Source organism: Anomaloglossus baeobatrachus, chromosome 7, assembly GCF_048569485.1.
Source record: "Anomaloglossus baeobatrachus isolate aAnoBae1 chromosome 7, aAnoBae1.hap1, whole genome shotgun sequence".
NCBI classification, from domain to species: Eukaryota; Metazoa; Chordata; class Amphibia; order Anura; family Aromobatidae; genus Anomaloglossus; species Anomaloglossus baeobatrachus.
Genome location: NC_134359.1, coordinates 39,213,604 through 39,225,659, shown reverse-complemented (window position 1 = coordinate 39,225,659; position 12,056 = coordinate 39,213,604).

Below are 12,056 nucleotides of genomic sequence, written 5' to 3'. Positions count from 1 at the left end.
TCAGGGCTGGATTATATAGAGGGGGAAAGGGGACGTTTGCTTAGGAACTTCCACCACCAAAAGGTTTCTATACCCAATATACCATAGTTTAAAATGCAAGAGAACACTCACTAGACTATTATTAATAAACTAGATGGTGGCCCGATTCTAGCGCATCGGGTATTCTAGAATATGTATGCAGTTTATGTAGCCCGCACCAGTCACTCAACAACACCCACATCCAAACCGGAGGCAGCTGAGCAGAGAGGTTAGCGGGACATGTTGAGGAAGAGACAAGAAGCAGCCGCATCGCCCAGCCTGCAGGGCCAGCGAGGGGAGGGAGAAAGTACTACAGAGTATGAAAAGAGAAGAAAGTGCAAGGCTGCTGCTGGGATGTATATATAGAGGCTGCTGGGGTGTATATAGAGCCTTCTGTGTGCGGCGGTGTCTGTGTGCAAAGAATCAGCAAAGCGTGGTTTAAATCCCACACCAATTTGCAGCCAGACTGCATCTGTCGCTGATTGGTCGTGGGTGGCTGGCGCGACCAATCAGCAACGCGGGATTTCCATTACAGACAGAGAGAATTAGACAATTATATATATACTAGAAGGTGGCCCGATTCTACGCATCGGGTATTCTAGAATTTACGTATTGTGTAGTTCATGTATGATTTTTGTTATATATATATATAGAGAGAGATGTTGTTGTCTGTAGTTACCAAGTGTTTGTGTAGGCGCTGTACATGTTCTGGGTGTTGTCTGGGTGTGACGGGGGGTGAGAGCGGTGTTGTATGTGTGTTGCGTGTGTTGTGTTGTTTGTGGAGCGCTGTGTGTCTGTAGCGTTGTGTGTGTGTTGCGCGGTTTGTGTGTGTGTGGTGTGTTTTGGGGGGAGGTATGTTTTGTGCAATGTGTGTGTTGTGCGGTATGTGCGTATATTTGTGTGTGCCGCGGTGTTTGTGTGTTGGGTGTTGTGTGTGTGCAGCGTTGTCTGTGTGTGTGGGTGTCTGTGTAGGGCAGTTTTTTGTGGTTCCCAGTGTGTGTGTGTGTGTGTGTGGTGTGTTGTGCAGTGCGCGCGCGCGTGTGTGTGTGTGTGTGTGTGTGTGTGCATCAGCCTCTCTTCTCTCAGCCTACCTCTCCCAGCCTCCCTCCTCCCAGCCTCCCTCAGCATCAGCCTCCCTCTCCCAGCCTCCCCAGCATCAGCCTCCGCCAGCATCAGCCTCTCTCCTTCCAGCCTCCTCCAGCATCAGCCTCCCTCTCCCAGCCTTCCCCAGGATCAGCCTCTCTCCTCCCAGCCTCCGTCCTCCCAGCCTTCCCCAGCATCAGCTTTCCCCTCCCAGCCTCCCTCAGCATCAGCCTTCCCCAGCATCAGCCTCTCTCCTCCCAGCCTCAGCCTCTCTCCTTCCAGCCTCCCCCAGCATCAGCCTCTCTCCTTCCAGCTTCCCTCAGCATCAGCCTCCCCTTCCCAGCCTTCCCCAGAATCAGCCTCTCTCCTCCCAGCCTCCTTCCTCCCAGCCTCCTTCCTCCCAGCCTCCCTCAGCATCAGCCTTCTGCTCCCAGTCTCCCCCAGCATCAGCCTCCCCATGCATCAGCCTCCACCAGCATCAGCCTCTCTCCTTCCAGCCTCTCTCCTTCCAGCCTCCCCCAGCATCAGACTCCCCTTCCCAGCCTTCCCCAGGATCAGCCTCTCTCCTCCCAGCCTCCTTCCTCCCAGCCTCCCTCTCCCAGCCTCCCTCAGCATCAGCCTTCCGCTCCCAGTCTCCCCCAGCATCAGCCTCCCCAAGCATCAGCCTCCCCAAGCATCAGCCTCTCTCCTTCCAGCCTCCCCCAGCATCAGACTCCCCTTCCCAGCCTTCCCCAGGATCAGCCTCTCTCCTCCCAGCCTCCTTCCTCCCAGCCTCCCTCTCCCAGCCTCCCTCAGCATCAGCCTTCCGCTCCCAGTCTCCCCCAGCATCAGCCTCCCCAAGCATCAGCCTCCCCAAGCATCAGCCTCTCTCCTTCCAGCCTCCCTCAGCATCAGCCTCCCGTTCCCAGCCTTCCCCAGGATCAGCCTCTCTCCTCCCAGCCTCCTTCCTCCCAGCCTCCCTCAGCATCAGCCTTCCCCTCCCAGTCTCCCCCAGCATCAGCCTCCCCAAGCATCAGCCTCCACCAGCATTAGCCTCTCTCCTTCCAGCCTCCCCCAGCATCAGCCTCCCCAAGCATCAGCCTCCACCAGCATCAGCCTCCCTCGTCCCAGCCTCCCCCTCCCAGCCTCCCCCAGCATCAGCCTCTCTCCTCCCAGCCTTCCCCATGATCAGCCTCTCTGCTCCCAGCCTCCTCCAGCACGCCGTGCTCCTCTGCCGACACTCACACACCCGATCGCATCCACTCACACACACCCTGATCGCATCCACTCACACACACCCGATCGCATCCACTCACACACACCCGATCGCATCCACTCACACACACCCGATCGCATCCACTCACACACACCCGATCGCATCCACTCACACACACAGACACTGACGGTATCGCACATACGCGCTTATACTCACAACATCCGGGGATATCACATGCTTCTGGCCATGTGATCCTCCGGCAGGTCCTGGAAGATCACAACAGCACAGTATCGAGGCCGAGAAGCAAGCGATATCCCAGGATGTTGTGAGTATGTGGATGCGATGTGATGTGTGTGTGTGAGTGAGTGTGATCTGATTTGTGTGTGTGTATGTGTGTGCTGTTATGTGTGTTCTGTTATGTGTGTGCTGTTATGTGTGTGCTGTTATGTGTCTGTATTTTCCGCCGCTGCAGGACCTTGATGTGTGGATGCGATGTGATGTGTGTGTGAGGTGTGTATGAGAGTGAGTGTGAGCCGGTGTACACTGGTAACTATGATACACATCGGGTAACTAAGGGACCTTAGTTACCCGATGTGTATAATGGTTACCAGCTTTCACGGCCTCCGTGAAGATCCCAGCATCGCAAGGTTATGTCTGGCGCTGCTGGGATCCTGACGGAGCCGGTGTAGAAGCAAGAGATATCCCAGCATGTTGTGATGTGTGAGGTGTGTGTGAGTGTGAGAGTGAGTGTGATCTGATGTGTGTGTGTGTACTCACCTGGGAATCGGGGCTCCGTGTCAGTTGGGCCAGAGCGAGCGTGCATTGCGTGAGGGGGGCGGGGCCTGCAGAGAGCCGGGGCGAGAGGCCAATCCGTGTGGGGGGGCGGGGCCATGGCGAGCCCAGCGGCCAATCAGCTTTGTGTCACCGTAAGGACACAATTTCGGAGCATGACAGACAGACAGATAGACAGACAGATAGACAGACAGACAGACAGACAGACAGACAGAATAAGGCAATTATATATATAGATAGATACTCTAACCCTACAACGGGCAACCATAGAAATCTACACTTTCACATACCTGGGGCCTTTTAGGCCTGTGTGCAAATAACATGGAGTAACTCGAATAGAAATACTTTTCAACAACTATATACCTGAGAAATAACTAGAGTTTCAAAATTCTAACTAAAGTAATTTTGCAGAAAAAAGAAAACAAGTAACCTAGCAGGCCTGCGAGGCCCCAGATATGCGTTCTAAGGTTAATATATGTTTTCCTTTGTACTGAAGTATAACTACGTTTCTATCAAAGTCAAAGTTAATTGGCCCCTTTTTCGTTCAGTAATTATATAATGGCGTTATTCTGTACAACTATCTTCCTGTTGAGTTTTAATGATAGAATATCTGAGTTATAATTTTAATTCTTATTTCATAAACCCAAGTGTATGCGGTCAGGGCTGGATTATATAGAGGGAAAAAGGGGACATTTGTTTGGAAATTTCCACCACCAAAAGGTTCCTAAATCCAATTTTTCCAAACTATAAAAAACTAGTTTAAAATGCAAGAGCACACTCTCTAGGCTATTATTAATAAATACATTAATATATGTTTTCCTTTGTACTGAAGTATAAGTACATTTCTATCAAAGTCAAAGTGTAACTCCTGCCTGGATCCACAGACTCAGATGGGCTGTAATGGACAGGATCGAGGGAAACCACTCACCAAGCAGGACCCCCAGAACCCTGAAACCCCTATACAGGCATTTGGAATTACACAGGGCCCTGGAGATCACTACCTGTGTAAGGCAGCAGTTCAAGAGAGTAGTCATCAGGCAGGGTCAAACCAGGAATTGCAGAACAGGGACCGAATCGGTAGGCAAGGACATAATCTGAAACAAGCAGAGGTCAAATTCGGATCGGGCAGCGAGGTACAAAAACAGCAGGCAGGAGGAGGAGGGTAGTCAGCACACAAGCAAAAGTCAGAACACCAGAATCACAAAACAGAACAGGAGCCAGAATATCAGAACTATCTCTGGCAGTGGTCAGCAGAAAGGAGGGGAATTAAGAAGGGTGTGGTGTTTTCCCATAGGCTGTAGCTGAATGATGGTAACTTCAGCTGGAAGACACACGCCACCTATAGTCAGCCAGTGGTACTGCAGATCCCAACATAACCCAGCCCAGTGGATGAGCAGAGCCTGCGCCCACCGGTACCACTGGTATCGACTCCTGTCTCATCACCAGCACCAGCCACAGCAGGAACACGACATCACCTGGCGATCGGAGTAGAAGTCGCTGGAGTGGACTCCGGTGGGGACGTAACAATTATAAGGAGGGAAAAGAGGACATTTGCTTAGGAACTTTCACCACCAAAAGGTTTCTATATCCAATTTTTCCAAACTATAAACCATAGTTTAAAATGCAAGAGCCCACTCTCTAGGCTATTATTAATAAACTAGATGGTGGCCCGATTCTAGCGCATCCGGTATTCTAGAATGTGTATGCAGTTTATGTAGACCGCACCAGTCACTCAACAACGCCCACATCCAATCTGGAGGCAGCTGAGCAGAGAGGTCAGCGGGACATGCCGAGGAGGAAATAAGAAGCAGCCGCATCTCTCAGCCTGCAGGGCCAGCGAGGGGAGGGAGAAAGTACTACAGAGTATGAAAAGAGAAGAAAGTGCAAGGCTGCTGTTGGGGTGTATATAGAGCCTTCTGTGTGCAGCAGTGTCTATGTGCAACGAATCAGCGAAGCGTGGTTAAAATCCCGCACCAATTCACAGCCGGACTGCATCTGTCGCTGATTGGTCGTGGGCGGCTGGCGCAACCAATCAGCATCGCGGGATTTCCGTTACAGACAGAGAGAATTAGACAATAATATATATATATATATATATATATATATATATATATACACAGTTAGGTCCAGAAATATTTGGACAGTGACACAATTTACGCGAGTTGGGCTCTGCATGCCACCACATTGGATTTGAAATGAAACCTCTACAACAGAATTCAAGTGCAGATTGTAACGTTTAATTTGAAGGTTTGAACAAAAATATGTGATAGAAATTGTAGGAATTGTACACATTTCTTTAAAAACACTCCACATTTTAGGAGGTCAAAAGTAATTGGACAAATAAACCAAACCCAAACAAAATATTTTTATTTTCAATATTTTGTTGCGAATCCTTTGGAGGCAATCACTGCCTTAAGTCTGGAACCCATGGACATCACCAAACGCTGGGTTTCCTCCTTCTTAATGCTTTGCCAGGCCTTTACAGCCGCAGCCTTCAGGTCTTGCTTGTTTGTGGGTCTTTCCGTCTTAAGTCTGGATTTGAGCAAGTGAAATGCATGCTCAATTGGGTTAAGATCTGGTGATTGACTTGGCCATTGCAGAATGTTCCACTTTTTTGCACTCATGAACTCCTGGGTAGCTTTGGCTGTATGCTTGGGGTCATTGTCCATCTGTACTATGAAGCGCCGTCCGATCAACTTTGCGGCATTTGGCTGAATCTGGGCTGAAAGTATATCCCGGTACACTTCAGAATTCATCCGGCTACTCTTGTCTGCTGTTATGTCATCAATAAACACAAGTGACCCAGTGCCATTGAAAGCCATGCGTGCCCATGCCATCACGTTGCCTCCACCATGTTTTACAGAGGATGTGGTGTGCCTTGGATCATGTGCCATTCCATTTCTTCTCCAAACTTTTTTCTTCCCATCATTCTGGTACAGGTTGATCTTTGTCTCATCTGTCCATAGAATACTTTTCCAGAACTGAGCTGGCTTCATGAGGTGTTTTTCAGCAAATTTAACTCTGGCCTGTCTATTTTTGGAATTGATGAATGGTTTGCATCTAGATGTGAACCCTTTGTATTTACTTTCATGGAGTCTTCTCTTTACTGTTGACTTAGAGACAGATACACCTACTTCACTGAGAGTGTTCTGGACTTCAGTTGATGTTGTGAATGGGTTCTTCTTCACCAAAGAAAGTATGCGGCGATCATCCACCACTGTTGTCATCCGTGGCCGCCCAGGCCTTTTTGAGTTCCCAAACTCACCAGTCAGTTCCTTTTTTCTCAGAATGTACCCGACTGTTGATTTTGCAACTCCAAGCATGTCTGCTATCTCTCTGATGGATTTTTTCTTTTTTTTCAGCCTCAGGATGTTTTGCTTCACCTCAATTGAGAGTTCCTTAGACCGCATGTTGTCTGGTCACAGCAACAGCTTCCAAATGCAAAACCACACACCTGTAATCAACCCCAGACCTTTTAACTACTTCATTGATTACAGGTTAACGAGGGAGACGCCTTCAGAGTTAATTGCAGCCCTTAGTGTCCCTTGTCCAATTACTTTTGGTCCCTTGAAAAAGAGGAGGCTATGCATTACAGAGCTATGATTCCTAAAACCTTTCTCTGATTTGGATGTGAAAACTCTCATATTGCAGCTGGGAGTGTGCACTTTCAGCCCATATTATATATATAATTGTATTTCTGAACATGTTTTTGTAAACAGCTAAAATAACAAAACTTGTGTCACTGTCCAAATATTTCTGGCCCTGACTGTATATATATATAGATACTTTAACCCTAAAAAGCACAACCATAGAAATCTACACTTTCACATACCTGGGGCCTTTTAGGCCTGTGTGCAAATCACATGGAGTAACTTCAATAGAAATACTTTTCAACAACTATATACCTGAGAAATAACTAGAGTTTCAAAATTCTAACTAAAGTAATTTTGCAGAAAAAAGATAACAAGTAACCTAGCAGGCCTGCGAGGCCCCAGATATGCATTCTAGGGTTAATATATGTTTTCCTTTGTACTGAAGTATAAGTACATTTCTATCAAAGTCAAAGTGTAACGCCTGCCTGGATCCACAGACTCAGACGGGCTGTAATGGACAGGCTAGAAGGAAGCCGCTCACCAAGGACCCCTAGAACCTTGAAACCCTTTAACACCTATACAAGGATTTAGTATTACACAGGGCCCAAGGTGATCACTACCTGTGGAAGACTGCAGCCCGTAGAGTAGTAGTCAGGCAGGGTAAAACCAGGAATTGCAGAACAGGGACAGAATCAGCAGGCGAGGACGTAATCAGCAAAACGAAGCAGAGGTAAAATCCGGATCGGACAGCTGAGGTACATAATCGACAGGCAGAAGGGTAGTCAGAACACAAGCAAGGTCAGTGCACAGGAATCAAAATACAAACAGCACAGGAACCGGGAATACAGAACTATCTCTGGCAGTGGTCACATGACAGGAGGGGGAATAAGAAGGGTGTGATGTCTTTCCATTGGCTGCAGGTGAATGATGGCAACTTCAGCTGGAAGACACACGCCACCTACAGTCAGCCAGTGGTACTACAGGTTTCAGGGAAACCCAGCCTAGTGGATGAGCGGAGCCTGTGCTCCGAAGAGCCACGGGCACCGACTCCTCTCCCATCACCAGCACCATCCATGGTGGGAACACGGCGTCGCCTGGTGATCAGAGCAGAAGTCACAGGAGCGAACTCCGGTGGGGACATGACACAAAGTTAATTGGCCCCTTTTTTCATTCATTAATTATATAATGGCATTATTCTGTACAACTAGTACAACTTCCTGTTGAGTTTTAATGATGGAATATCAGAGTCTTTCAAACTGCAAAATTAAGTTGAATTCTTATTTCAGCCAAAGTTTATAGGGTCAGGGCTGGGTTATATAGAGGGAAAAGAGGACATTTCCTTAGGGGCTTCCACCACCAAAAGGTTCCTATATCCAAGTTTTTTCAAACTATAAACTATAGACACCTGTAGCAACAAGACATAGGTAGGATGCTACCACCAGGGGGAGCCGGTACTCAGGCAGAATGTAGTGGTTCTAAGTGTAGTTAGCCCACCAGAGGTCACTAGCATCCGAGGAAAGATGCAATAGAATGGTCAATCAAGCCAAAGGTTAGTGCCAGGAAGTCACGTAGGTACTGAGGGGTAAGTGAAGCTGGAGTCAAGTAAGAGCTGGGAGGTATAAACAGAAGCCGGAGGGGAGCATAGCCATGGTAAAATAGCAAGGCAGGGTTAGAAAGCAAGAGGACAAGTAAGTATAAAGGAGAGAGTGGAGACGGGGTAACAAAGCAGAGAGAGAGTTAGGGAGACATGGAGGTAAGACAAGATGGGAAGGATAAAGGTCAGGGAAAGGAGTACTAGGAAGCCGGCAGGATTAGAACAGACTAACAGGAACCAGAAGCGCACACTGCAGAGCAGAAACTATCAGTGGCGATATACGGAGGAAAACAGTTCAAAGACAAGGTGGCGTGAGCCCTGAAACGAGGTATGACAGAATAGGCTCCTCCCATCGGACCTAACCCTAGAGAATGCAGACAGCAGGAAAGCAACATATATAATGGCTCTGCACATGCAGAGTGATGAGTGAATCATGACAATAGGGTTTAAAGGGTGCCGATCATTTTCATGGACCATTTACATGTTTTTGGCTCAGGTCAGAAGCAGAGAAGAGAGGATCTATTGAAATTCAATTTGCAGTCTTCATCGAATTTTCCCAAACAATTTGATTCACGGTGAAATAAATCTATGCAAATCTCAATATTGTAAAGCTTGTAATTACCTTTGAAAATATACATCGGTGAGAGGAGAGAGAGAACACCACTGACCACAAGAGCTTACACTCTACAGGCGAGAGAGTGAGAGCAAGAGGGGACAATGTTGATTTTAATAGCTTATACTGCACAAGTAAAAGAAAGCAGAGACCCCTGATGACTATAAGAGCTTACACTTTACAGACAAAAGAGAGAGCCCAGCTCATACTCAGTGAGTAATGGCTGTGTATTACAGCCAGGACCTGCTGCCCACATTTGTTAACCTGTTGATTTCCATTGCCAAACTCTGACAGCAGGATTTAACATGCGCCGGCATGGGGGTGAGCCTTTTAAAGCAGCTATCAGTGCCCCGTGACATGATGGGGGGTCGTTATGATAGCAGGGGGTCTGCTGAAGATCTCCATGATTGTCAAAAAATCACAGTCTCCTTTGAAACCTGCCTGTTGCTGGACTTCAAAGGAGACTGTGATTTTTACTATGTACAGCAATGCTATAGCATTGCTGTATTGAGCACAAGCAATTAGACAATTGTAGCATCAAGTCCTCTAAGGGAACTATTAAAACAATGAAAAGTTAAAAATGTATTAAAAAATATGGAAACAAATGGAAAAACAATAAAAATTAAAATCACCCTCTTTTGTCCCATTAAAAATAAAGATAAAATAATTTTAAAAAAACCCCCACAGTTATGTGGTATCATCGCATTCAGAAAAGTTTAATCTATAAAAATTATTAACCCAATCAGTAAACACTGTAAACAAAAAAAAATGAAGAACGACAAAATTATGGGTTTTTGGAAGCTGAAATAGGGCAAAAAAATGTTGTAACAAGCGATCTAAAAGTCAAATCTATCCCAAAATGGTATCAATAAAAACATTTTATCACCCTGCAAAAAGTAAGCCATCACACAGTTCTATTAACCAAAAAATTAAAATGTTATGGGTTTTGGAAAATGGCAACAATAACTCAAATGTTTTTTGCAAACTTCTGATTATTTTTCACCACTAAAATATTAAAAAACTGGACAATTTTGGTATCAACATAATTTTACTGATGAGGAGAATCATATGGAAAAGTAATTTTTACCATGAAATATAGACTGTAAACACAATTCCCAAGAAAACCATGTCTGAATTGTGTTTTTTTCACAATTTCTCCCAATTTGGATTTTTTTTCAACGTTTTATAGTACGCTATGTGGTAAAATAATGGTGTCATTAAACAGTACATGTCACCCCACAAAAAACAAACCCTTATAAATCTATGTGGGCAGAATAATAAAAAAAGTTATGGCTCTGGGTAGAAAGGTAGATAAAAACGAAAACGCAAAAACGAACACTGACCAAGTCAAGCAGGGGTTAAAGGGGTTTTATCATCTCTTTAAAAGATGATACAGAGTAATTTTAATTTCATTTTATAGAATGCACCGGATTATAAGACGCACCCCAAATTTAGGGGTACTTTGCACGCTGCGACATCGCTTGCATCGGCTAGCGATACCGAGCGCAATAGTACCCGCCCCCGTCGCACATCCGATATCTTGTGATAGCTGCCGTAGCGAACATTATCACTATGGCAGCTTCACATGCACTTACCTGCCCTGAGACGTCGCTCTGGCCGGCGACCCGCCTCCTTCCTAAGGGGGCGGTCGTGCGGTGTCACAGCGACGTCACACGGCAGGCGGCGAATAGAAGCGGAGGGGCGGAGATGAGCGGGACGTAACATCCCGCCTACCACCTTCCTTCCGCATAGCCGGTGGAAGCAGGTAAGTAGGTGTTCCTCGTTCCTGCGGCTTCACTCACAGCGATGTGTGCTACCGCAGGAACGAGGAACAACACCGTATCTCCTATTGGTGCGACATTATGAAAATGACCGACGCTACACAGACCACCGATTTTCGACGCTTTTGCTATCGTTTATCGGCGCATCTAGGCTTTACACGTTGCGATGTCGTTACCGGCGCCGGATGTGCGTCACTTTCGATTTGACCCCGACAATATCGCAGTAGCGATGTCGCAACGTGCAAAGTACCCCTTAGAGGAAAAAAAGGTAAAAAAAAGAAAAAAAAGGTGGTACAGGTGAGGCAGTGGTGGTGGAGCGGGGTGACAGGAGGCAGAGATGTTGGTGGAGTAGGATGTTGCTGCAGGCGGTGCGGCACGTGTCCCACATGTTTGCCTTGGGCACTGTGAGGCAGGCAACATCCAGAAACTGTTGGCGGTGCGGGCTTCAAAGAAATTGCGCCCACAGTCGGCGCATGCACATATTGACCTATCGGCTCAATAACAAGCTCAGATCTCATCTACGCACACACCATTTTCCTTAAGTCCACTGCTGAGAGGGTCAATGGGCTGGAGGAGGCGCATGCGCAGATGAGAACTTAAGCTGAGAACTCCATTTGCGCATGCGCCGACTCTGGGCACCATTATTTGAAGTCTGCACCACCAACATTTTCAGGATGGCCTTTGCCTCACTGCCCGCAGTGAGCACCAGCACTTCAGCACATGGCCTGCAGCACAGCGTCCGCCACACAGCGCCTACAACCCACAGTATTGTCCCTGCCTCCTACAACCCCTCTCTACCACCTCCCAGTAAGCTACATTCGGATTATAAGACCCACCCCTCAATTTTCATCCCAAATTTTTGGGAGGAAAAGTGAATTTTATAATCCGAAAAATACTTTAGCTTTAGGACATGCTACCATTTTAAGAATAATGGTGTCTCCAGGACCCCAACAGATCCTGAAAATAAACGGAACCCAGCTCCGGTTTAGCACTATATCTGCCTTTACTTTTTCATTCACAGAGTGTACGATTGCTGATGCAAAAGACTTAAGGCTGTTTTACACGCAGCGACATCGCTAGTGATGTCGCTAGCGATTGCACCCACCCCCATCGTTTGTGCATCACGGGCAAATCGCTGCCCGTGGAGCACAATATCACTAGGCCCCGTCACACGGACTTACCTTCCCAGCAACGTCGCTGTGGCTGGCGAACCGCCTCTTTTCTAAGGGGGCGGTTCGTGCGGCGTCACAGCGACGTCACACAGCAGGCGTCCAATAGAAGCAGAGGGGCGGAGAGCAGCCGCATTATCGACACGCCCACCTCGTTGCCGGCGGATGCAGGTAAGCTGTTGTTCGTCATTCCCGGGGTGTCACACGTAGCGATGTGG